Source organism: Mustela erminea, chromosome 16 (assembly GCF_009829155.1).
Source record: "Mustela erminea isolate mMusErm1 chromosome 16, mMusErm1.Pri, whole genome shotgun sequence".
Lineage (NCBI taxonomy): Eukaryota > Metazoa > Chordata > Mammalia > Carnivora > Mustelidae > Mustela > Mustela erminea.
Window position 1 is genome coordinate 11948350 of NC_045629.1, and position 26764 is coordinate 11975113.

Consider the following 26764-nt stretch of genomic DNA (forward strand, 5'->3'; position numbering starts at 1 on the left):
TGGCATTTATCCCAGACATGAACATATACGTTTGATGAGCCTTGAGTTAGAAGGAGTAGCTCCTGTAGAACAAGAGGGTCTTACAAAATCAGGGCAAGTCAAAATTATATGTCCAATCACTCCACCATGTCAGTGGAAGAAAATGATTTAAGGCAAAGCCAACACTAGGATATACATAAAGATGGCACTCAAAGAGGACTGTCTAGCCTCTTGAAATATTCAGTCCAGAGAGTATATCTTCTGGTAGCAAGGAGAACAGGGTGGAATGGTCCCACTGATGGCAGTTGGTTAGCACATCTCAAATTATTTCCATGGTCATTTCTTAATGGCTGTGCCCTTTCAGCCTGAAAATCCCTGGAATCCTCCAGGAAGCAAACTGAAAGCAAATGTAGCCAAAAAAAAAAAAAAAAAATCTCCAGTGCCCAAGATGTTGATTTGCACGTGTACCAGCTACAAAGGGAACTTACCACCGGCTGTCAGAACTGTTGTTTTAGTCTGACGGACAGAGACCGGGTTCTGGGAAACACTTCCCGCAATGCCCAGGAGTTCTTCATGGTCTCCCATCCAATTACTTATCCCTTACAGCTCAAGAGATTGTATCTCTCTCACAGTTTAAAGACAGAACGGCTGCCAACAGGCCAAAACGATCATTAATAAGTTAACTGTTACCAGATAAGATTGAAATCTATGCCAGTCCTATTTTAAAGTAATCTCTACGATAATTACTATACAAAGTGCTGCCAAGACGCAGACTCTGACGTGGGGGCAAGGCAACGTGGCGGTTCAACCACATACCGAGCAACAGGTGTGACCAGCCTCCCCCTATATACCCTGCCCCGGCCCCCACACTCACCCCCCCTCACAGCAAGCAACAAATAATTCTTGACATGTATTACATATGAAACCGATGCTTTACACAACTTCCTGCCTCCTTAAAAATGAAAATAGAATGGCTTGGTTCTATTGGTTGGTGTGACACTATCATCCAAGAAGATGGGCTCATTGTTGAGTGCAGAAAGTAGGGAAGCCCAAATAAAGAGACCCCCTGCCACACCCCCCAACCTGAGCAAATCGAAAGATGGATTCCTAACAAGCCCACCTCCGCTCCAGCAATCCACCATCATTGAATTTTTGCATTTGGACTTTTAGAGCCGGAGAAGAAAACGGCCAAGTGGAGACAGAAAAGCTGGTAAGAGTTATAACAACAAATCCATGTTTGGTGCTGATTATGTGCCAAACACCACCCCGAGTCTTCTAAATATGAACCTGCTTTATCTGCACAACTCTAGGAAGTAGGGATGGTTATTATCCCATTTTATAGATGGGCATGTGTAGACACGCAGAGGTGAAGAACCAGCTCTGAGTCTCACAGTCCGTAAGTAGTAGAGAAGAGGATAGGGAGGAAGGGTGGGCGGGACAACAGTAGGAAGCAGGAGGAAGGGGGGACTGAGAGGAGGGACAACGGGGAAGCGTTTCAGCAGACAGAGGGAAAGGGCTCACTACTAACAGTGCTCTCCTGTCACCTAAGCTTGACCTCAATATCATTTTCATGGACCTTACAGTATTCTTTCCTGGACTACTCTAGTACTGAATAATCACCTGCCTCACTGGATTTTAACTGAAAAAATACTAAATGAGTATGTCAAACCTGTCAGATAATAGTAAAAGAAAACACGGTAAAAAACACATTCCTCCCATCCTGGACCTCCTGGACAGTTGACTACCATGGACATTTTTTTGTATGTCCTCTGGTTCACATTTCTGACCATTGATTATACATTCTCTACTTGTTGCTGCCTTAACCCACATCGTGTTCTCCTCTGTAGTACTAACAGGTTAAAATAAAAATATGAGCCCCCATCCTTAATTTAATAAAACAATGGATCCGATTGCTAAGCAACGTTAACTGTGTGCAGTCAAAAATTAGAACCAATCACTTTGTAACAGTTACGATGACTCCTAACAGTTACGATGACTCCAGTAAACCAGTAATTACCAGATTATGTCTAATTTCCATTCCTACATTAGATTTGCTTAAGAAAAAGAAGCAAATTCCATTGTTGACATATAATCTCTGAAGAGCCAGCAAATGGCCCCTCTCTTCCAACATTTATTCACCTACTCTACAAATCATTTAATGAAAAACATTGTGTTCCAAGGGTGATTGATCCTGAGGATAAGAAGTCTAAAATGGCATGACAGGAGACCTCTTTTCTGAGATCAGCCACATATAGCACAGTGTGAGTAACAAGTCAACATCATAACAATGATGACAAAAAAAAAAAAAATATGTAAGCAAGGGTGCTGAAGAGAGCCCACACTTACAGGCTTTGCTGTGCACCAGTAGGCAATATTGTTCTTGTGGTTTACAAATATGAACTCACTTTAGCATCGATAACAACCCCAGGAAACTATTACTTTTATCCACAAGAAATGGCCCAGAGAGCTAAACATTGAGTAACACAACTTCCCTTGGTCTGAACTAGCCTCTCAGTCCAGGCACTAGTGCTAGTCTCTGCCCCAAACCATCACATTATATTGTGTCCACGGCAATCCTGGTCAGAATATTCCAGAAAATCAGCAAATGGCATGCAAGTCAAACTTGGGTGGTGGGAGAAGGATCTTAGGAAAGCTTCCAGATGGAAGTGGGCTTTGAATTGACTTTTTAAGTGTGGATAAGGCAACTGGAGGAAGGAGATATGGTGTGGGAAAGTGGGAAAGGAACACAAAATCTAAAGGGATCTAGTACAGAAACAGCTGATCGCTCTTGGAAACGACATCGTTTGCCTGATGGAGATGAAGATTGCACTTCAAGGAACAGAGAGAGAAGCTCAGAGTTGGGTCTGCCCGGCTGCACAGACTCTTTTCCTGCTCACTCTGGAATACTTTGTTATCTCTACTCTGCCTCATTCTGCAACTTACAGAAAATTGCCATTTGACTTTGCAGTAGTTTCAGGACCACATTTGTCTCTATGGTAGGTATGAATTTTGGAAATCCATAAAACACCTTCTATCCAGACCCTCCACCAGCAGTTCATTTATGCGTAGTAGTGAGGCTCTTTCCTAAATTGTGAATGAAACTATTATACATCGATCAATGAAATGAAGTCCCATTCAGATGTATTAGGTAATTTACCCTTCTCTTCTATTCTGGCTCTCAGTGTTTATTATATTTATCCTATTTAAAGGATGAAATTGCTTTATTCATTACTTCTATTAAAATGGGTATAAATTGTTCTTCATAAATTTGGTGTGTGTTTACATGTGCGTGAGTTACCCTGAAGATGTTAATGTTATTTATCCTGATAAGGTCCAAGTTAAATGGACTGCTTTATTTTTTGCCTGGACCATCTTCCTATCCTTTAAAACACATAGACCCTTGGCGTGGTGTCCTTTCTGAGTCATTTTGTGTTTCTCCTCTTCCTCAAAACAATGGTCCTGCTATACTAATAGTTGGCAATCCCTTACATAGCCAAGGATCTATATCAAGAGCTTGGCAGGCTTTTTGAGTCATTTCCCAACTATCAGAACGATCTTCCAGTGTGGCTTCCTGATTATGGCTTTGTGCTTAGAGTTAAGGAACGAGAAACTGCGGCATTTTCATATCAACAATATGCCTGCCTCTTGGCCCTCTCCGATTATATTACTACATGTGTTTTCACACATTATTGGATGCTCACGTATTCCCTTTTCTACTTTTCATGAATGTATAGTATTTCTCACTTGATTTTTTTTTTTAAGGTTTTATTGATTTATTTGAAAGAAAGAGAACTCAAGCAGGTGGAGAGGCAGGCAGAGGGAGAAACAGACCTTCCACTGAGCTAGGATCCCAACACAGAACTGGATTCTGGGACTCCGGGGTCATGACCTGAGCCAAAGGCAGCTGCCTAACTGACTGAGCCACCCAGACGCCCCATTTTCTGTCCTTTTTTTAAGGTCTCGGTCAAGTTCATCATAGATTCCAATTGATCCTCTATTGTCTTGCACTTCCTTCTTACAAATTGTTACAGGTTATGTTATTAGACTCATAATTCTGTACTTAAAACAATGAAAATAAAGTTTCTTCTCCCCCTTCTTGGCTCTAAGCATTTCTTCATGCTCTTTGTTAAAAAGTTCTTGTCAAATTGTTTTCTTCTCTGTTATCCTAATGTGCTACTTTTCCTTTCTTAAGATTCCAAAAACACGCCTAATTTGTATGGTCATCTATTCTGTCTTAATGTTGAAAAAGGATCTGACATAGTAATGTGACATGGGACAGTCATGAAATATGAGGGCTTCTGGTGGGGTTTAGAGAGCACCCTCTGATCTATGACTCTGCAATGTAAGACCTGTCCATGGAAGAATTTGCTTACACCAATGTGACCCTAATTAAATCCTGAATTAGGTATCCAATATGAATCACCTGGAATTTTTTTCATGTATACCTGCTTTAAGCATATGCCAAAGCTATAATGGTGAATTCAGGCAATTTATTTTAACAAAAGCCTTTAAAATATTAAGTTTCATTCTGGCATAATGGTTAACATATTTTGCTCTAAAGAAAGGCAACTGTTTAAGTTCTCTACACAAATCTATGGTGGTATGTTGTGGTGGAAAGTTTTAAACTTTACTGTGAGCCAGATAAATGTCTGAGTAAGACCCAGAAGGTAGAGGATAGTTCCAGAATGACAACAAGGTCAGTTTTTTTTGGTGTGTTTTACAATCAAAAATGTGTTCTTTGAATGTGCTATCTCCTCCCTTTGGTAGGGCTGAGCTATCAACATTTTTCGCACATTCCATCTGAGATTTTTAGCCAATAGTATCATTTCTCAACAACAGTAGCTCTTGCAGAGAGAGAACACTACTTATTTTTCCTCACTTTGATAAGGCAGAAACCACTAGTGTCCTTAAAACTTGAGGTTATCATTGGCACCCATAATATTACAGCAGAATTTTAAAGCCGGAAGAAACCTCTGATTTCATCAGATTCAGCCTCCGCCTCTTAGAACCTGCAGAACCACCACCCTCCCCACCCCGCCCCGCAACCCCACAATGTGAAGCTATTTGCTATCTGGCCAAACTCACTAATTAGCAGGGACCCTAGAGACGGGATTCTTGGCTCTTATTCGTACTAATTCTCCCATACCACACACTTCTCCCTTCATGGACATCTTTGATTTGTTTTTTGTAAAAATGTTCACTCATTTTCCCTTGGGTTTGCTCCATTTTGAAGCCGATAGCAAGTTGCCTGGTAAAATGGGAACGAAGTTTTTTGTTTTGTTTCGTTTTGTTTTGTTTTTTGGTTTTGGTTTTTGTTTTTCTGAATCTCCGTGTATTTCTCCATGACTGCCTTGAGATCTGGAGCTGTGTGGTGTGATGAAATCTCACTGGACTGGGAGTATGTGACTAATTCTTTGGCTGTTCCTAACCGGCGTCGGGCCTTAGGCAAAGGCACTTAACTTCTCTAGGATTTTATTTTCTTCATTTATGAAATGACAGTTGGGCTAAATGACCTCTGACCTCCCTTCCCTGCTTTAGAATTAAAACAATATTCCCAAAATACACTGAAGTCACTCAAGAACTGTGCCATGGTAATCCTACATTATATCAATTCACATCAATCATTCATTAGTGGGACATATCTAAAAAAGTATGAGCAAGCTTGATTAAGCAAAGAATGTCAAACTCAACCAACCTTAATCAAACGGATTTGATATGAATAGAAAGTGTATTGTTCACATCCCTGTTATGACTGAAAGCAACAATTATCAAATATTTTTCCAAACTGTCTTCTAACGAATCTAAAAGACTGCTGATACAGTCGAAAGAACTATTGTTACACTTTCTTTCTTTCTTTTTGTTTCTTACCACAGTTGCTTTGGATGGCTTACTATTCAGTCATGCTCTATACTTCCCGATACAGTGAAGAATAAACATACAGCCGAGAAAAGATTTTAGGATTTTTGTTTATATCCTCATTATTTCCCTATGCACAATGCATTTTCTTGCTCATTTTCATTAATGCTACCCTCCTTTCTTTATTACTTGTTCCTTCTCATTATCCTTCTAACAGGATAATGTCCTTCCTTTGTCCATTTTTCCTCATTTCTCTCTTATCATTACCCTAACTACCTCATTCTGGCAACCCACTAATTTTCCCTTTAGGCTAAAAATTAAAGAAACTGAAACATTTCTGTAAATTGCCAAAGTGTTTTTTTTTTTCCCCCTTCAGAAAAATATTCAGCAATAACTCATAAAGCCCTTATGTATTGACCTTCTGGTTTTAGACAGAGGAGAACTAATTTAAATATACTACAATACAAAACTAAAACAGAAACTAATTTAAATACAGTTCAAATACCTAAATAAATAAATAAATAAATAAATAAATAAATAAATAAAATGTATTCTTAAAGAAGAAACAACACAGGAGCTATTAAATTAACAGTTTTTTTTCTGATTTACTCACATAGTTTTGTACCCATTAAAGAAAAATGAAAGAACAGAAAAACTCCTAAAATTGTAATCATGTGATGTTCTTTAAGGTAGCGGAAATTTACATGGGAAAAATAATTTGGTCACAACTGGCCTCTGAGAAGCATCAGTTTCCTTCTATTTCAGAGAATTCAGAGGTCCTCTGCCATCTTGAGCCATGAACAGCAACGGAAATTTTTGAGCTCTGTCAGACTAGATACAGTTGTAAACCCCCTTTGCCAATGATGGGCATTCCATTCAGCTCAACAAACACTAATTGGAGGGCTAATATTCTGTGTGAGAGGCACTAATCATTAATTACATAAACAAACCATCTGAGTGTACAAATGTCAACATGCCCCAGATCTGCTCATGGAAGGATCAACACCACACCCTGGCCAACTACTGATATACCCTAAGACCCAGTTCTCCAGCACCGATATATCACAAGGGCCGGGTTAGCACAGTACGGACAAAGGATTCCCTGGCTATAAAGTATAAAAGGAGTTTGGAAAGAGTTTCAAGTAAGAACTGTCTTTGGAGCCCGGCTGCCACTGTCTTAGTTAAAGCTTTTGGTGCGTCTGGGTCTAGGGTATCTGGGTATCTAGGGTCTCCCTGATGCCTACCTCTCCCATCTCTGGTCCACCCTTCCTGGCTCTTCTCTTACTGGCCCAAACCAAAGGTATGTGATCAGGCCCTACCCCTGCTTCGAAACTTCCACTGTCCGCTGGCAACCAGGTGGGGTCAAAACAAACTCTTTCTTCATCAGATGAAATTGGTCACAATAGTAAGCTCTCACCACTTGCTGGCAATGAGACCTTTGGCCATCGGTAGGGAGTGTCTCATAAGAGAGACACAGAGCATGTGCCTGTGTGTGTGTGTGTGTGCGTGTATGTGTGCGCATGCACGCGCGTGTGTGTAAAACAAATGTTTTAATTTGGCAGCCAGTAAGTATCAAGTATACAGTAAGTTTTCTCCCTTTTCTATTTGATTGGTGGTTGATTTCAAATTTCATAATATGGCGCGCTCAGCCCCCACCACCTGAACCAAACCGTACTTCCTTCCACTCCCCAACCTACAACCCTTATTTTAGCAACACCATTGTTCCCAAACTGACCAGGCACTTTCAGGAATATATGTTTTGTACCTACAATGCCCTTACCTTCTCTTTCTTTGGAAGTGTGTACTCATTATTTAGTATCAGCCTCTTATGTCTGGTGAGTCACAGCTCCTTTGACCTCCCTACCATATTCATTCATTCTTTCATTCATTCATTCACATACTTACTCAATCGGATGCAGTTCTACTCTGTGATCAGAAGAGTGGATGCTACAACCAGCCAGACTGAATTAAATCTGAGCTCAGCCACTCACTATGCAGACTCGAACAAGTTAGTTAATTTTGGTGGCCCAGCCTCTTTAGCTGTAAAATACTCTTTAAAACCCTATTTTAGGAACATTTGACATGTTGTCAGAAAGCAAGAGTGGAAGGTAAGGGTCTTATGTTCTTGTCTTGGTTCTTCTTTTTATTATATTAGTGAATTTAGGCAAGTCTATGAAATCAACACTACCTGTTGACCTTACTGAGTAATCCGTCATCACCTTGCGTGTGAAATATGAGGGACTGAACTGAATAGTCTCTCTGAGGTATCGTCTATGTTTACAATTCTAAAATTTTCTCTTAATCTGTTTATCTATAACCCTTCCAAGCTATTTATGTAAATGTTGCTTGCATTAATGTGCCCACAGAATTCTTTAACACACTGTCAGATCAGATGTTACCAAAAGAAAAATTCTCCCTCGTTTTCATTTCCACATAGCGTGTGTCCTTCAGATGGGAGCACATGTCAAAGGGATTTCCAATAATATCCAAATTGTGTCCAAGTATTAAAGGATTCTGATGGTGAAGGTAAAGGGTTAGGAGCCCAGCAAATCCAGGATTATAGGAATTTGGTACTTATGGGTGTTTTTTACATGTCAAGAAGCCCACAATATTACTGCCAAGGATCAGAAGTTGGTCAACCAAAGATCATTTCTTATCATTCACACCTACATTAACATCCTTCAAAAATAAATATTTGATAGTATTTCAGAACTTGTTGAATCAAAGAACTTTAGAGCCAGTTTTAACATAAATATTCTCTGTTTATGTCAGATACTATCTTTAAATATTAATCCATGATGTAACAAGGGAAGAATAACTAAAAACAGTACTTCCCTATAGGAGCTCACCACATTTTTATTACTATAGGAAGTATGGGGAGTCAAAAGTATCACATAACAGTTACAAATAAATTCATCTTTATTGTTGTCAAGTCCATATACCTAGTTTTTATTATGTAGCTTTAGTACTTTCATGCGCTTTGTAGATGTCTAGACCTATTCTTAAAATAAAGTTACGACACGGCTGAAGCTATAAATGAGGTGTGTCTCTAAAATAATATGACTAATTTTTAAGCAAGTACACCTGAACTTAACCTTAGATATTAATGACTCCTTTTTAAAGTACTTCAGCTATCTTGATGATATTCTAATTGGATCCATCTTTATCTCAAAACTCCTGTTTGGGAATTATCTGCCTTCTTCTGAGTGTGTGTGTGTGTGTGTGTTGTTGTTGTTATTGGGAAAACTTTATTTTAGGGTGAATTAAATTTGGGAAAACTACCAAAAATCAATCAACTGTGTAGCAAAACATTAGGGTAGAGCCTAACTTTGTTTTAAAATCTTTCAACTTGGCTATATGTATGGATTTTCATAATGAACTGTAGAGGAAAAAAAAAATCAGAGCTAGCCTTCATGAATAAAATAGGTAGTCTGCTGGGTGCCAGAATGACCCTGTAAAATAATGTAAACAAAATAATTAAGCTAATTTTCATATCCATGCTATATATAACATAGCTCATAAATTCTTCTTCCATACAAAGTTATAGAAGAGGCATTTCCAACATGTTTCAAACAATGACAGTACTTTTGGATTGACTGTGTAGTGTTAAAGGGGTTATCACTTATTTGGATCTATGCACTCTTGCAACTTCATTCATTACAGAGTGCATGGAGTCAACTTTATGACTTCCCTCCACCAGCCAGGAATGGCAGATCGATGTGTATTCCTGAAGTAGTTCTATCATCTCTCTACTAAAGTCAGCTTTTTGAAAGGACTATGTAGGCAAGAATGGAAATTTGATCAAACATGTGGAACTGATTGATGCTGGCATTCAGCCCTGAATTCATTTAAATTATGATACCAAATACAGTAGTAAGGGACCAAGACTTATGAATGGATACTTCCTCCCTTTCAGCAACAGTGAACCTCATGGGGTCCCCTAAACCCTAAATCTTGCAACCACAAAATCTACTCTTCCTTTTTTCTGTTCCTTTTTCTCTTTTGGAACCCATCAATTCCCCCCGCTTCATAGCTGTGTCCCTGAGCCAGTTTTGGTGTAATTTTTTAAAACCACAGAATGGTTATGCTGGGAGGTTAGCACCTATTCCCTAACAAAACTGTACAATCGCTTCAAATTCAGAAAAACTAGAGTGGGATCATTAAAAGCTTCAGAAGGAAAAAAAAAGTATTCCAATTTCCCTTTCATGGAACTCATCAAAAAAAAAGAAAAAAAAAAAAGGTGGATGACAGCCACCAACACTGTGTGAAACAACAGCTCTGCCAAAACTGTGAATAATTAACAGATTTGATAATATAAGTAGCTTAAGCCAATCACACATTTGGCAGAGGTGAAAGTTGACTGTGGTAACTCACCACTACAAGTATACTCCTTCAAAAGCACGATTTCCCACCTGGCCCTTGCTGACTATAGCACTCACTCCCCGGCCACATTTCCCCAGGCTGCAACAGCGCATCGAAAACCCTGGGGGACATAACAAGATATTTATAACATGTCATCCTCAGGGTTTCAGAGAGTTTCCTTTTAAAGAGTTTTTTGATGATTTAAACTAAATTAGCTTATTTCTCCAGGTATGTATCCTTTTACTTAGAATAGATGATGAAAAATATCTGTAGTTCTCTTTTTGTGACATTATAATAGGTGCTTAAAATTCTACATGAGGACTCCTTTAAAACACAACATGCTTCCTCCTCGCACGTGCATAAGGACTGGATAGAAGTTGGAGCGTGTGTTTTAAGAATGAGTGGTGTCGCTCACGGCCATCTGTAGGAGAAAAATTTTTTTTTATACTATCAAACACAAAAAAGCATAAAATGTAAAACTAACACATGAAGAGTATATATCAATAATTGGCTAGTCACATGTTGTGTTGCTTTCAAAAATTCATTTTAACTTTAAATAATAGTTGTAGAATGGAATGGCTTAGAAACCTGGGTCATCAGCCTCTTTAACCCCATGCGTATATCATCCCTTAAGCAAAAATGGGACACATTTGGCTTTCGTGTACACAATGGAAGCCCTCTGCACAGAATTTTCTTAAAATGATAAAATAATGGGACTTTTATTCTTTTCCGGCCTTTTGTGTGTGTGAAAATCAGGCTAATTTTTTTTTCCATATCCAGATTCATATTCTTTTCAATTATCTACATTCTTCTTTGCTCCTTTCACCAGATTCTTCATGATTTTTACTTCCTTAATCACCTGCGACATATCATTTTTTCTGTTATTATTTAAATGAGCTATATTTAGAAGCCAATGCACCGTGTTTCTTCTAAAATATGAAAGAGAGTTTCACCTTTGATAGTACACATCTGTTCCTTTCTATGTTTATGCGATGGTGGTAATAAAAGATTTTTCAAAAATGCCTCAGAGCTCAAGATTTTATTTTTTTAAATAATTCATAGGCAAGGCTTATAACTGGTGCAAAAATAATTCTGCTGCTCAAATGCAAAGGAATCATGTTTGATGTTTAATAGCCAGGATTCTATTTCCTACTCATGGTTGCTATTTGAATAATGACACAGTCTAGATGCATAGTAGTTAAGTCTGCAGAGTACAGCAAGGTCACTATGAATCGTAGAGAGCTTTTGGTTTTTCCAAGAGTCGCTCAAGTTAAAATGAGTCCCGATCGGACTTTCCCATGGGAGGCAAGACACAATGAGCGCTCAAAAAAATATCCAAATCAGATAAGCAGAACTCTGGGATCTTCTGCTCCATTCTACCTCTCTCCTGCCTGGGAAAAACAAAAACAAAAACAAAAACAAAACCAACCACTGAGCTCTTCTAACTTAGCGGAGGATTAAGTCAGGATTTAGTAGAAGCTGACTTTTATAGGACTCAAAAAAAAAAAAAAAAAAAAGTGCCAGCAGAGTACCTGCGGTTATCATGAAATGAGGCCAAAATATTTAAAGGGTTCCTTTTGGCCTTGACTCCAGAGAGATCTTACCAAAAAGTTAAAAGTAAAACAGAGCTATCGCTGTACTACCAACAACATCACTCAATGTATTCTGGGTGAAGTTGGTGCATCTCACCCTTGCTCAGAATTTCAACTTATGCCCAACAGCAATTGTCATTATCTGAGCTGAAAGGCTTCTACATATGGTCTGTGAATACTGAGTCTTAGGAAAACGAAACAGTTAGAAAAACTTGCTACTGAAATGACGTTTATCCTCCATGCTGCGTGATTTCATTCAATCATCCAGTTGACGATAACAATGTCAACAATAATACCATAAATCTCATGTTCATGGAGACCTAGCCATACACCAGGGTATTTGACATTCACGATATGTACAATAGAAGAACTTCTAGCTATTCAACAAAGACTTGATGGCAGTGTAGAAGCTTTTTATAAATTATATATTAGATGAAGATTTTGAAAACACCTGCTATTCATTATTTATCTCAAGATGGCCAAATTCTCCCAGTGCCCGCACTGCTTCAACACTTCCAATCCTGAGGGTTTTATTGGGCAAGCTGCGATTTCAGAAAACTAAATAATCACGTAGGTGTTAATGAAGTTCAAGATTGGCAAAGGTTCATAATTTACAAACAGGGAGCAATTGAGGCTCTGAAGGAGCAAACACTGTCTTCTTGGTGGAAAATAATACTGTAACCCTTAGTGGAAGCAAACTGGGTCATCGTTCATACCTCAACGTCATGTTTTTTAAATTGTACGTGGCAGAGGATGTATTTTGTGGCTATTCACCGGTAAGAATTCCCTATGCCATGGCACAGGCCAGGCCAGAGAAGAAATGTACATACACATGGGGAAAAAAAGAGGAAGGAAAGAGGTTCCAGCTTTTGCCTATTTCTGCTCACTGTAGCAACAAAACCCACTATGCACTCACCGTGCAAATTAATTAAATGCAGTCTTTTAACAACAGGTTAGTTTAGATTGAAAAACTCCACGATTAACCTAGGACAAAACTGAGAACTGTACTGCAGACAAAACCCCTAGAGACAGTTCAGAGAATTTTAAAGAAAGAAGGGGTCTTAAAAAATACCATCTAAACTAATTTCAAAGCATCACAGGATATGACGATAAGCTGTTAATTCAATTACCAGAAAAGTAAGTATAGTAATTTAATGACAATGCTTTCTTCAGAATTCCCATCTTTGTATTATGAATAAAGAGAGAATATTGTGTCTAATAGAGTTTTTGCTGTACGGTGTCTCATGGATTTTACAAATACAGCCCAATTTGGAATGATACTCAGAAGACAAATGGAGTCAATAGTATGTAATTATGAACTGCCATTAATTGCTATTATAGCAATGTAACTTCAGGGTAAAATCTGAAGTAAATCCTTACAGAAAATAATCACTGTTTTCTTAAGAGTAAATGAATTCTATTCCCTCCTGTCTACAAAGGTCAAGTGAACATTGTCCCAGAGGCTGCGATCACAGATACTCACTCCCATCACAGTCACCACAATTAACAAAGAGTTCTCAAAGTCAGTCTGCATTTCTGCAGTCTTCTTCTTCAGCCCCATGATCGTCTCTTTCCATACTGGCAGATTACAGTTCTAACGGTAACTAACAAACTCTGTTCTCGGCCATTCTCAGCAGCCATAACCCGGAAGCAGCTGGACTAACCCATCTGTTGGGCTCCCTTTAGCAATCACTCCCTGTCTGTACCTTCAGTTATATATTAGATGAAGATCCTGAGTCCACACTGCAGTCAATTCCATGCAAGCTCATCATCTGAACACTGTAGATATATTCCTGTTTTACTAATGAAAGCACTAAGACACCAGGAAGTGGGGGAACTCACCCCCCAAAAATAGAACTTACAAATAGGAGAGCAAAATTTCTGATCTTCTGACTTCACGTTAATATGTCTTTGCTCAAAGAGAAGGCAAAGAAAGGAGCTTTCTTGGAACTGTCTTCATTTTCTATGCTCTCATGAAAGAATTGAGCCCAAAAAGGGGGAAAAAATGGAACCTATTGCAGACTTGCCCCTAGAGACATCATTTAAACATTTAACTAGCATCTTCTATTAAAAAGAATTTGTTTTTATATGATGTGACATGCTACCATTAATGTTTACATAAGTACGTGTGAGTGAAATAGAGACATTAATATATGGAGTAGAGTCACTTCAAGGAAATAAAAACAAATTTTAAAATGTTTTAACTTGTTCAAGGACATGAAATTAGTCACAAGTTCTTTTCAGCCAATTTGGAATCTATTCCATGCACTCATTTTCAATGATGCATTAAGAAAATTAATTTATCTATTAATTATTACTTGATCAGGTAATAAGAAAAAAAAACCCAACTGGTAATATGAGGACATACATGCTTTAATTATCTTAACTGTATTTAAATCCATATTGTAAGTCGGTTTGCTCTTTCAACTTAGGAACCATAGAACAGTTAATTACTCACTCAGCTGCTAACAAATGTTACTCAGGCTTCACTTGGCAATTATGTGGTCACTCAGAGAATCAAAGGCAATTAAGTACCTGATCAATGAGTTCCCCTTGTCAATGGGTAACAAAGACTTCCAAGTTTTATCTCTTGTTCTTCTAAATAAACTAGAGAAAATATACATTTTTATCAGCCTATTAGGCTGCAAAGACCTTAAACTTCACTATCTTTTTCAACTTTTTAATAGAGATTAAATCCAAGTGTTAATGATCATATCTACACTATAACAAAGTATTAAGTATTAGAAGCTCGATTTAGGAGGAAAAAATCCTTCACTGAGTAAGATAACCAAAGCAGACCAACAGCTAAGCAATTATTCAGCCGACTGAAAACAGCAGTGTGGTGAAACTAATCTATAAATTATTTTAAATCCCTTGTAAAAAGATTTCAATAGGATGTCAAACAATGGTTTTCAAACACTCAGGTAGAAGAACATTTCTGCCGGCTACTGATACCTTTATGAACTCCTGAGTTAAACCACTTCTGTGGATCACAGAGTGCTTTATAGTTTCCCAAAAGAAAGTGAATCTGTTTGAAATGTGAGTATTTAGAAAGTTCTCCTCTCTTGTGGAACGTAGTCAAAGAAGCGAGCAGAGTGGAGTGGTAGGGGTTTCTATACTAAGCAGGCTTTGAAAATTAAAAGCCAAGAAGTATATGTTCTTGTATTATATAGTCACACTAATAAAAGCAATAAAACACAACCATGGGATGCTTGACATGAACAGTTTCATAAGCCTGGTATTGATCCCCAAATTCTTTTCAAGTGAGGTGGCTTTGCAGGAACCCATCATCTTGTGTATGTCCTACCACTGTGCTCCACTAAGCTTTGTGCTAAATACAGGAGAGCTTGGAATTTTGTGTTTCGTGACAATTTATTGTAGCTTTTATCCAATTTTAGAGTCGATCTACTGTCAGAGTTAATGCAAGAGAGGGGCAGATGTAATAAAGCAAGAGCTCAGAGTTGACTGGGGCTTTGGACTTGGACTCACAATGTCAGGCTAGGTGTTAGTCTCTGTACCAGGCACGAACACCACATTTGTAAGTATCTCATGCACAGCACAAAAGGGCACAAATACTAGAAATTATATACCAGGAAGTGAAACACCTGTATATGTCATCCTCTCAACAGTTTATTTCCTTGATCCTATACTTAAGGAGCCACCAGATTATTGAATTAAGTAAAGTCAAATTTACATAATCTTCACGATTCTTAACACTAGTTTAATTTAACTCTCCTGTAGATTTTAAAGTACTAATATAAAGAGGAAAAGCCTATGCTCTCTCTTCACCCTAATACCTTGCATTAATTAAAAAAAAAAAAAACTGAGTATGTTCAAAACCTCTGTGTAACCGGCAAGAAGCTCAAGTTGACCTTCTTGATTTTGTATTTGCATCACCTAACATTTGGAGGAGGGGAAGTATTTTTTTATCTTTAATACCTCTGTTTTGACAGTTTGAATTGTTTTTGGTTTTGCCGTGAAATATCTGTGAGAACAAAACTGAAAGGGTTCAGTGGAATTCTGTGTGTTCTATTTTACAATATTTCACTGATATGGAAATCTTCACATTATTCCTGATAAACATACTCAATCATTCTTTGCTTTAAAGATCAATCACTCATCATCAAATATTTTTGGAAGCCTACTATATGAGAGACACCATACTAGAAACTGGTTATACAAAGATTAAGATGTATATGTGTGTGTATGTATATATGTACATAGATATATATGTATCTATATATACATACAATGGTTATTGGTTTATGGCATAAAATTATCAGCAGAGTCAGGATAATCTTAGGTGACTTTTTAAGAATGAAAAAAATCATTGTTGATGGCATCGTATACCCTTAACATTCGACATCAACATAACATAATATAATCTACCAAAAAAATAACCCCACCAAAATCCCCCCTTCATGTAGAGAGTATTACACTATAGACCATGAGACAGGGGTGGTTCCCTTTGCAAAGAAACAGATTTTCCACTGTCCAATAAGGATAGAGTTTCCTTTAACTGATGTGTAAGAGAAGAGTAGACGGGTTTAATAAACTAGAGAGTAGGGAGCAAACAATCCACAAAAACTTTGGGGATTATGTCAGAGATCTCAAATACTTATAGACATTGCAGTATATTTAGGATACGAATAGGGCACATATCTTTAAAGCAAACACAATTTGCTCTTCATTTACCGCTAATTGCACCACTTTTTCTTTAAAATCACAGGTGTCTCTAGGAGACCCAGTCTTAGCAAATAAATCAGGAAAATCCACCCTGAATTTCAAAAACTTGTGTTAAGTATTATGGGCCTCCAGCAGATGCTTCAAAAAGTATCTGTGCGACACTGAATGTGGAGATCTCTCACCGAAGTCATAAAGTGATATGAGTGATGGAAGAAGCTGAATTGGTATTTAAGCCCTAACATTACATACACCGACGTCAGGTCTGTATGGATTGCAAAATTAAACAGACAAGTCGGTCAGCTCTATTTAGTGCGTCAGTACCAGGAGGATATCTGAACAATCCCATACCTGTTTCATGACTAGCAGGTGTGTTTGCCAAAACCTGTTTTGCTAATTTGTCTTTCCTTTTGAATATTTGCCTCATTAAGGGTTTATAGGTGAAGAAGAAATAAAATGAGGGGATAGTAATGTGACATAATATTAAACCTATAAAGAAAAGTATTTGGAGTGAAAAATCTGAATGCAAGATGAATCATCTCGAGAAGCTTTTATGTCATAGACTTTAGTATAGTTGAGAGGGTGCTGTATTTTAAATATGCAGTGGAAATACGTAGAAGTATCATTACAATATTATTTTGTAGGTATAAATGTTTTCTTACAATTAAACTTATAATCATGCCACCAGTGGGTCCTCACATGTCGACCTGCAATTTACTGGAGTCATTTTCTGATGAATATTTAGTGCATTTGCAAAGCATACGGTGAGATTCTAGACTATGGAATACATCATTTTAATAAAATCAAATTTTGCGTGTGGTGTAGAGATATATCACATGATTCCTGCTTATTTATTTTAAAGAAATAATAAGCCTTTACCTTCTCTACTGAACTTTAAAACAATACCAACCCTTAACATGGTAGATATAGTAACAGTAATTCAGAAATGTAATTTTTCAGAATGAATTCAAGCATGGATTTTTGTTGACTCTTCTTAAAACAAAAATCCCAATTTCCACTTACCAGAAGCCTGTCAGGGGCTCTATCAGGAATGGTCTCATTTGGGTTGAATATGCATATATGCCGTGATACTTCTACTGGAGGTAACATAGTCCTCCTGAATTTGAAACCCAGTTCTGCTGCTCACCAGCTGAGAGACACTGTGCAAGTTACTTGACATTTATGTTCCTCAGTTTACTCTGATTCTATGAGTATATTTTTCAGTGTTGACACAACATGACTTCCTCAGAATATTCATAACACACCTCACAAGAGTGCTACATGGATTAAATGAGTTAATACTTGCCGAGTTCTTAGAAAAAGGCCTGTCATGTAGAAGCTCTAAAATCAATTTTTTTAAAAATTAAAGACTTTATTTATTTGAGACAGAGAGCGAGCGTGTGCGCGCACACAAGCGGGGGAGGGGCAGAGGCAGAGGGAGGACCAGACTCCCTGCTAAACGTGGATCCCAACATGGGGCTCCATCCCGGACAGGACCCTGGGATCATGACCTGAGCCGAAGCCAGAGGCTTAAGCAACTGAGCCACCCAGGAACCCCTAAAATAAAGTTAAAAAAAAAAAAAAACTATCCTATCGATTATATAGGATCAAAACCTGAGCTTAGCGAAGTTAGAAATAGTCAGAAATCGTTCAAGACTTACATAGATGTAAAAATCCTTTGAAATTCAAAACACAATGAAATGGATGCTGACATACTTTCAGAGGATGCCTTTGACATTCCTTGGATGAAGAGATATCATCCTATCAACACAACCACTTTTTGGTTTCGTGATGACCATTTCATTCAACAGTTCTGCCTAAAGCTCAAACACGGGCTCTCACCGACCATGCCATTCAGGATTCAGATAAAAACACCAGCATGTCCACTAACGTTGACTCCTCCAAACTACAGAAATCCCTTCTTTCTATCTCTTAAAATGTTATAATGAAAAAATGTTATCGTCCATAAAACAAAAAGGACTTCGAATCCCTCATGAAAAGATGAGCAGCACACGCGGCTTGCGTTTGGCCGCATTCTGCAGCAAAATCCCCCTCTTGCTGCCCGGCCTCCCGCGCCACAGCAGGGGTTTCTGGGAAATTTATTGTCCTGCCTCAACTAGAAAAAAAACATAAAACATAATCTTGACTGTTGTTTCATTCCTTTTATAAGACTAATAATTCAGTTGTCTTATATCCAGAAACGTGGTCTTTATAACATGTTCTGTTCTGTACTGACATTTTTATACCATTTTTCTTTAAGTGTCATATATTTCAAACGGCTTTAGGGGAAGAGTTATTGCTCAAAAGTCACTGCTTCCCTTATGGAATCCAGGGAATTTGGATCAATGTTTAAGTGCTATTGAGAACACATGGATACCGCTTATGGAATGGGGCCTTACCACTGACCGGGAGATATTTAAATACCGAAATCTATTTCTATTTAAAAAGAAAATTTAAAAAGGATTCTCTATTTTAATGTCACTTGTCTTAGCATGATAGTCAGTCAAGAGGATGCTAGACCATTGCCTATTTTACATAAACTGAAGATTGTTTTCTCAGTTTTAAAGAAGTGTGTGTATAAACGTATATGTATATATATTCCAAAAAATCGTGCACCATTTTACTGAACATTTTCCAACTTTGCATCTGGAGTCTAGGACTAATTTCAACCACTTGAACTAACTGGAAAGTTAATGTTCTATTCAGTGTTCATGACTCAATATGTGAAAATGATTGACCAAAATGATCTAACAAAACTCGCCAGCCCTTTAAAGCTACGTAAGCATAATAGCAGTTTGTTTTAATTATTAATCAAATGCTTACATCATAACAGACATAAATAATTGAAGTTATAATTAACTCTTATAAACAGCTCATGAATAGGCATGAGTGCAGAAGTCATTAGAATATAGGAATTGTTCTAATCTCTGTGTGATCTCTCTTTCCTCTGGCAGAAAGAAAACAAGAAAACGTTTTTAACCGTGTGGCAATTTTAAAGCCGTATCCAATGTTCCCAAATGTCAGAGATCACAAACAGTTTACCTTTATGCTGCCAATCAATCACAACTTACAGATGTGAGTTCACTGGAAATGATATCTAACGATATGTATCAGGAAATTTAAAATTGTCAGGACTCCGTAATTAAAAGGGAAGGAAGGTTTGGGGTTTATACTAAAACTCTGACAGAGACAAATACATTGTTAGAGAAATACGTTTAGCAATTTTTCCAGGAACAGCAATACATAAAACAAAACAAAACAAAACAAAAAACCAACATTGTTCTGAGAATTATATTAAAGACTAGCCCGTTATAATTTTGAAAAAGGAAGTTTCCTCACCACAAACCAAGTACATTCCTCTAAATGTACACTGTCTCATAAATTACAGATACTCTCTACCATGTACTACCAGCCACCACAAACTCAGAGACAGCGAAGGGGAAAAAAAAAGAGAAACTATTGGGTTTCACTGTAAGAGCTTACAGTTTTCCTGGGACATTTCTCAGACTGCAGACAGGCCCACTGAGCTGATGTGATGACCAGTGTGCTGATTTACTTTGTATACTACTAGAGTTGTTTCAACACCAGGCTTGCTGTGATCTCCAAGGGGGAGCTGTGCTCAAATCAGCTGCAAACAGGCAGCAGGGGACAAGCACAGCTGTAAACCAATAGGGGCCTTACCCTTGGATCAACAGTAGCATGCAGGCACCAGATGAGCTGATGACTCAGCCAGAGGCTTTCTCTACCCATTTCCCTCAACCATGCCATTTTCTCAGGCCTGAGCTTGTGAATGAAGAGCAAGTGTCCAAATAGGTCCTGCCCCTCTGGTTAACCTGTTCGCATTGGTCTAGACAGGGTTTCAGGGAACAAAAAAGGCTGTGGCCAGGGCACAAGGCTAGGAACTGAGGACTCCAGTGTGGCCAACACAGGCTCAAGGAAATTTGGGCCTCAATGAACCAACCCAAAGAAAAGGGCCTCATTTCTTTTCCAATGTCACCACAGATGGGAAATTGAATACGTGATAAAGGGGTCATTTGCGAAAAATGTTAGATCCCTTCCTCACACCTTAGTCAAAAACGAATCATTAGAAGATCCAATATTTAAAGTAAAAAAGGGGGACGTAATTTCAAAGTGAATTAGGCCTTTTGAGGTCTAACGAAAAACTCTCTCTAAAAGTCTAAATTGACCAAACCAACAATTGGGTCTCCGTTCCTAGTACTTGCTTCCTTTATCAGGACTAATCCAATCTCCAAGTTTTGTCTGTTTGTTTGTCCCAAACTGCAACTTTAACCAGACTGCACCGAAAGACATCTCGGGATATGAGAAACAGCATCTTAGGGACACCATTCCGGAAAGACACTGGCAATAAATTAGAAAAGTTCAAGTTTTTCTTTAGAAGTCATAAAATAATTTTACTTCAAGTACCTGCCAGGGGACAGAACAATAAAAGAACACTGTTCATAAATACTTCTTTTACCAAAGAGATCAAAACATTGTGCTAAACATCCCATAAAAATTAGTAAAAATTAATAGTTCTTAGGGTTTTTCTTGAAAGTTTTTCCAAACCATGAGCCCCAAGAATTGTATGGATACCACTACAATGAACTGATAAGATGGCCCCTTGGGAAAATGTTTGAGACTAAAATTGTTAGCTGTTCTTTACAATGTCCCTAGGCCTGCAGTTATAAGCATCCTCAACCCCAACTTCTGATGTGTGTGTGGGGGGGGAGATGTGCAAACATGGGTACTCTTTTCTGATTAAAAAACTAAATTTTATCTGATGGAAAGCCAAGAAAAAAAATGTTTGTTGCCCAATGTGTCATTCGTTACAGGAAAGAAATGCACATTGATGTAGAAATTGCCACTCCATGTTCGATTAACTGGAAAGCTACATACCATCTGTTTAGGAAGTTTCTAATAAACCAGCTGTGCATACTCTAGTCACATGTGAGGAACAGCTAAGCAAAGGTAAAAGCAATGAGTGTTTGCAACAAGTTAAATCTCTCCATTTTAACCAGCCAGCCACTTGGGAAGAGTTGATAAAGTCATGAAGAACGTCTACAAAAGCTGTATGCTGATTCTGAACAATCGTTAATATACAAAAAGCTAGTCCTTGTCTTTACTAATGCAAGAATTTGAATCTTATACCTGGAAGAAAGCGTATGAGTAACGTCCTTTGATTTATATTGGAAGGCATGAACTAGTAAATTTATATTTAAAAAAAATCATTCAAAGAAATTATTTAAACACAAAATGAAAAGTATGTTGTAAAACTTCCATTTGCTAGCCATTTATTTTTTTAGTGATTTTATTTTTTAAAAATTTTATTTATTTATATGAGAGGGAGTGAGCAAGAGAAAGAGAGAGAGAGCATGAGCAGGGGCAGAGGGAGAGGGAGAAGCAGACTCCCTGCTGAGCAGGGAGCCTGACTCAGGGCTCTATCCAAGGACCCTGGGACTCTTAACTGACTCTTAACCGACTGAGCCACCCACCGACTGAGCCCCTCTATCTATATTTTGTAAAAATAGAAATTCATGTAAAAATAGCTAGCATTTAATATTCCTGAGATGTTACTCTAAGCCATACACAAGTGTGAGTTACACACAATGAAAGGCCAAACTTCATCTGTTTGTCGTGAAAATTTTAAAAAGTTATTATGTGAAAATGTTTAGAACAATGTCTGGGACATCAGTTACAGTCAATAAAAATTACCTCATAGTATCTCACTTAATTCTCATGACAAACGTTGGAGTCCTAGATATAGTAAATAACAAACCTAGAGCAACATCCTCTTAGTCCTAAGCCTGTGCTTCCAACCCTACTTTTCCTGAATATAAATCAGTACTATATTCTCTCCTTTCTTCCTTTCTCAGCCGTTCACTCTCAAAGCTATCCCTCTCTCTCTCTCTCCTGCCATACAGACTACATATAACTTGTATTTGAATGACATATTTATATATTACATATATAAATGCTAGAAGAAAATGCATGTTAAGGAGTGGAATCACATATTTTTAGAGGTGTATTTTCCTTATTTTCTACAAGTTAAATGTATTCATTTAATAATCAGGTACTTAGAAAAAATCGTCAAAAAACTTAAACCACGAACACTTTACGAAGTTTTGAGCACCTCATGTTCTTTACCATCAAGGTCTGTGAAGATGCCTTTCTCTTAACAGTGATTTTTATAGTTTTTTTTTTTTTTTAAGCGCTAACAGGCACCCTAGTCGGTATAGGACGTTCGAATTGCACTACTCCAAACGCTCCTGATTCCTGAAGGTTGGACATCATAACAATTGTGTTTAATACTATTTGGATACATCCAGAAGGTACCCTCGGATGTGGACCACGGTCAGGTCAGTCCCTGCTATGGGGTGGCGTGAATCATACTCTAAATATGGAGATGAGTATCTCAGTCCTGTTTTAAAAGTCCTTGCTTTAGACAATAGTTTACATATTATTCGGAGACTTGGGGGAAAAACAAACAAAAAAACAAACAACAAAGTAAGCACCTAAGCATACACATCATCTCATTTTAGCTGAGACCTACCTACATCATTTGGTAAGAAGGACCAGAATTCCCAGGAGCCACGGAAAGTGGGATGGATTTGCTTCTAGAAGATAGAGCTGCTCACCACCCCTAGATCAATGATGGTGGCTTTCTGGGACAGCTGAGTCTGGGAAAGAAACTGGCTTTACAGGGGAGGAACTAAGGAAAATATTCAGGACTATGTTCTTAAAATGATACAGAAGTGGGAATAAAAATGGCGTACATAGGTCACTTTTTTTTTTTAAAGATTTTATTTATTTATTTATTTGAGAGAGAGAGATAGGAAGAGAGCATGAGTGGGAAGAGGGAGACGCAGGCTGCCCACTGGGCAAAGAGCCGGACCTGGGGCTTGATCCCAGAACCCTGGGATTATGACCTGAACTGAAGGCAGACACTTAACTGACTGAGCCACCCAGGTGCCCCTACACAGGCCACTTTGTGTGGCCCAGAGTGAGCAAGTGAGGCCTTAGTTTGGGGGGCAGGAGGCATCAATGGCACACGGAGGCTGAAGTCATACTTGGCCATGCAGAAGGGGAGCTGGACCCACTGGTAGGAGGCACCTTGACAATATCCTTTCTCCCTTTTTCTTTTTGGAGATACTGAGTTTAGGAAGAAAGCCAGCCTCCTTCCCAAATCGTGTGACAGGCCCAGCTGCTGATGCACCAGCTATAAGCATCCCTAAATGCAAAAACACTGCCATTAATCCTTCAATCTCAAGTGTTCTGAATCAGAAAGCCCACTTCTCAGTCTCCGAAGAGAAGTTGGCACTCTCCCTCGTGCCGCTCCCCACCTGTAACTCTTTCCCTAATACCACGATCTAGAAAGAAAGAGTCTCTTATACTCAGAGTTGTTAGTTTGCAAAAAACAAAACACAGGCTGTTTTTAAAATGTCAGTTAAAAAGGTCGGAGGTTCCCAGTACCGAAATTTAACAGAGAGCTCAGGGCATCAAGAAGGACACCCAGACACCCAGCTCAGGTCTTCAGTCTGGCTCAAGAAGCACACCTTGACTGCCAACTTCTGAGCAAGGCGAGGGGAAGGCTAGGCCTTTCTAGAACATGCGAGGCAAGAGGATTTGAATGCATCTTGGCCTAGTGCCCAGGCTATTTGCCTTTTAGTCTGCAGAGTGAAGGAGGTAGTAGTAATTTAAATAGATAGGTAGGGTAGCCAGGGGACATAGAGACACTTTGCTATAAGCAATTGTTTTTTAGAGTCTGAAAAGAAGAGAACTGCAAAAGCATGATACCATCTTATTCCTCTTCCCCTATGTCACCAAAATTAAAATAAAATCAAGTACATTCACATACAGGTTTCCTTTATAACAGTCTGAGAAGGTAAAACAATCTTTGAGGGTCATCTGAGGAGGATCAGTTGAGCCCCCCAGAGCCCGTTCCAGGTACGAAGTGAAAACAATTCAGTTGGAAAAGTAAAAAGAAGTCTTATGTTGTTTTATAAATAGTTTTATGAAGGAGTAATACCTAGTTAGTAAAGATACAGAGTAGAAAAGAGGAAATAGAAAAGAACTAACAGTGAATATATTTCCATCAAACAAATGAATACTGATACTTTTTCTGACATGTCCACCCAGTAGCCTACTGTCAAATTAGAGAGCAGTGGTTTATATTATCATTCAAGAAGGAATTCTGTATCAGGAGGCCCATATTTCAATGCAGAACGGATTATATTATTTGTCAAGGAAAACACATTACTCTTTGAAAAACAGAAAAGTTGACCTTGGCAAATAGTGAATTAGTTCCCTTCTTGATTTCCCTTACATGCAGTGTGTGGGAGAGCACAGAGTTAGGGCTGCTTTGTGGCATTGTTTCAAAAGAACTCTCATTATTGTAGCCTGAAATGAGTAGGGAACATCTAGAAAACAGTTTGCATTACAGTGTTGGGAAGTGATTGAATTTTTGTTTCCACCCTTTATGTTAGGTGGTTAAAAAAAAAAAAAAAAAAGATCTTGGTAGTAAATAGGTACTGGCTTAGAATCTGTTTATCTTTTTACCTTGATCAACCACAGTTATTTTCTCCATAATTAGAGATAAATAAAAGTAAGCATTCATTCTTTGATTAAACTCTAAAATTGTGTAATGATTTCCAATCTTCTCGAGGTTTTATTACCTTCTCATTCAGCTTTGTTTCAAGGGGCAACACAACTCCTACAATAATTTATAAGTGTAGCATTTTGTCAAGGCAAAGTTGTGTATCCTAGTGTATCTCTAATTCTTTGCCTGTGGGTTAGTCAAACCCAACCCAATGGATTTTCTTAACCGACTTTTCCCTTCTTCTTGGTTTAATCATTTTGGACAATAATAATAATAGCAAAGATTTGTTGAGGGCTGGTCACTTTTTTTGAAGCCATCTTTGCATGTAATGCTATTAAGCTCTCTGAGCAACATCCTAAATTAGATACTACTGTGGTCCTTGCTATGAATGAGGAAGCCAGGACTATAGATATGGACTGTGACTTGCCACCATCACAAGGCTCTTAAGGGCTGGATAAAGGACCAGCTGTTATTTCCGATGTAGGATGTTAACTGATCCTTTATGAAGGCCAACTGTACCTTGTGGATCCATCCCCTTCATGTTTTCTGTTTACGATGAGAGAGCAAACCATTCCCCACCAACCGGAGCTAGCTGGGGAATAGCTCTATCATGGGGGCAAAAAAATTAACTGAAAAACACAATGGAACTTTTCATGTTGAATGTCCTTCCCTTTTGTCACTCCCTTTTCAAAATCTACCCATAAGGCTCTGTCATCTTCGATTTACTGAGAAATGAGTCAGCAAGGATTACAGGAGATTACGAAGCGATCGTACAGTAAAAATGGCAGATTGCAAGACAATGCAAAAAATAGAAGATGAAAACAGATTTTCTTTCAATATTGCAAAATGAGTCTGCGTTGGAGTGTGTTTGTGATCGAAATACGTCATAAAGGACTGGATCAAGGGGGTATGAATGGCCGGGCTTTGGCTTCTGAATCATCAACAACAAATGCAACCAGAGAAAAAGCAAAACAATATTATGATCCAATGGCTTAAAAAAGTGTGATGCAAAGCAATGCTGTGAACCATCATCTCACCCTCTGAGACTAGAGATATAGCCTCGTATCTCTAAAAGATAACGTGCACTGAAGGTTTAGTAATTACCTGGCATTTCCTGTCTTTGATGGTCTCTGTCTTCTGTAATTTCCTCTACCACAATTTTTAAATACATTTTCTAAATGTTTCTCTGGCAAAAATCCCCTCTCTTCCCCTTCCCCAGAGTCCCTCACTACTCGCAAAACTTCCACTTGGCCTTCAACACGCATAACCGATTTCCTAGTTAGTGGCCGAGGGATCTGGTAAGAGGACAGCCGAGTCCCGGAGTAAAACCTATTCCTTTACTTTTAGTCAACTGCACCATGTAACGCTTTCTTACATAAAGGGATCTAGTTACCAGTAGACCCAGAATGTCGGAAACAAAGTCCCTTTGGACGTCACATGCTGGAGGAGAGCAGAAAGCAGCCTTCTGCCCCAGGCAGGGGGTCCCGAAGGACAATGGCAGGACAAATTAGTGTCACTTCTCCAGCAACCTTCTCTGGCTCTTCTCTTGTTCAGACTTAAAGGTGGTTTTTTAAAATTTATTATTACTTTACAAATTTTGTTAATTTATTTCCATTCAGATTTTATGAACTCAAATTCTAGTTTAGAGGACGATTCACTTTTTCCAAATTGAACACAACTCGAAGAAGCATTTGGG

At 38.3% G+C, this 26764-nt stretch overlaps 1 protein-coding gene across 2 annotated transcripts in view; it reads right to left on the minus strand.

The window, feature by feature from the left end:
* TOX (thymocyte selection associated high mobility group box) overlaps positions 1-26764 on the minus strand; it is a 297971-nt gene that overhangs the window by 217829 nt on the left and 53378 nt on the right. The gene's annotated exons all lie outside the window — the stretch shown is intronic.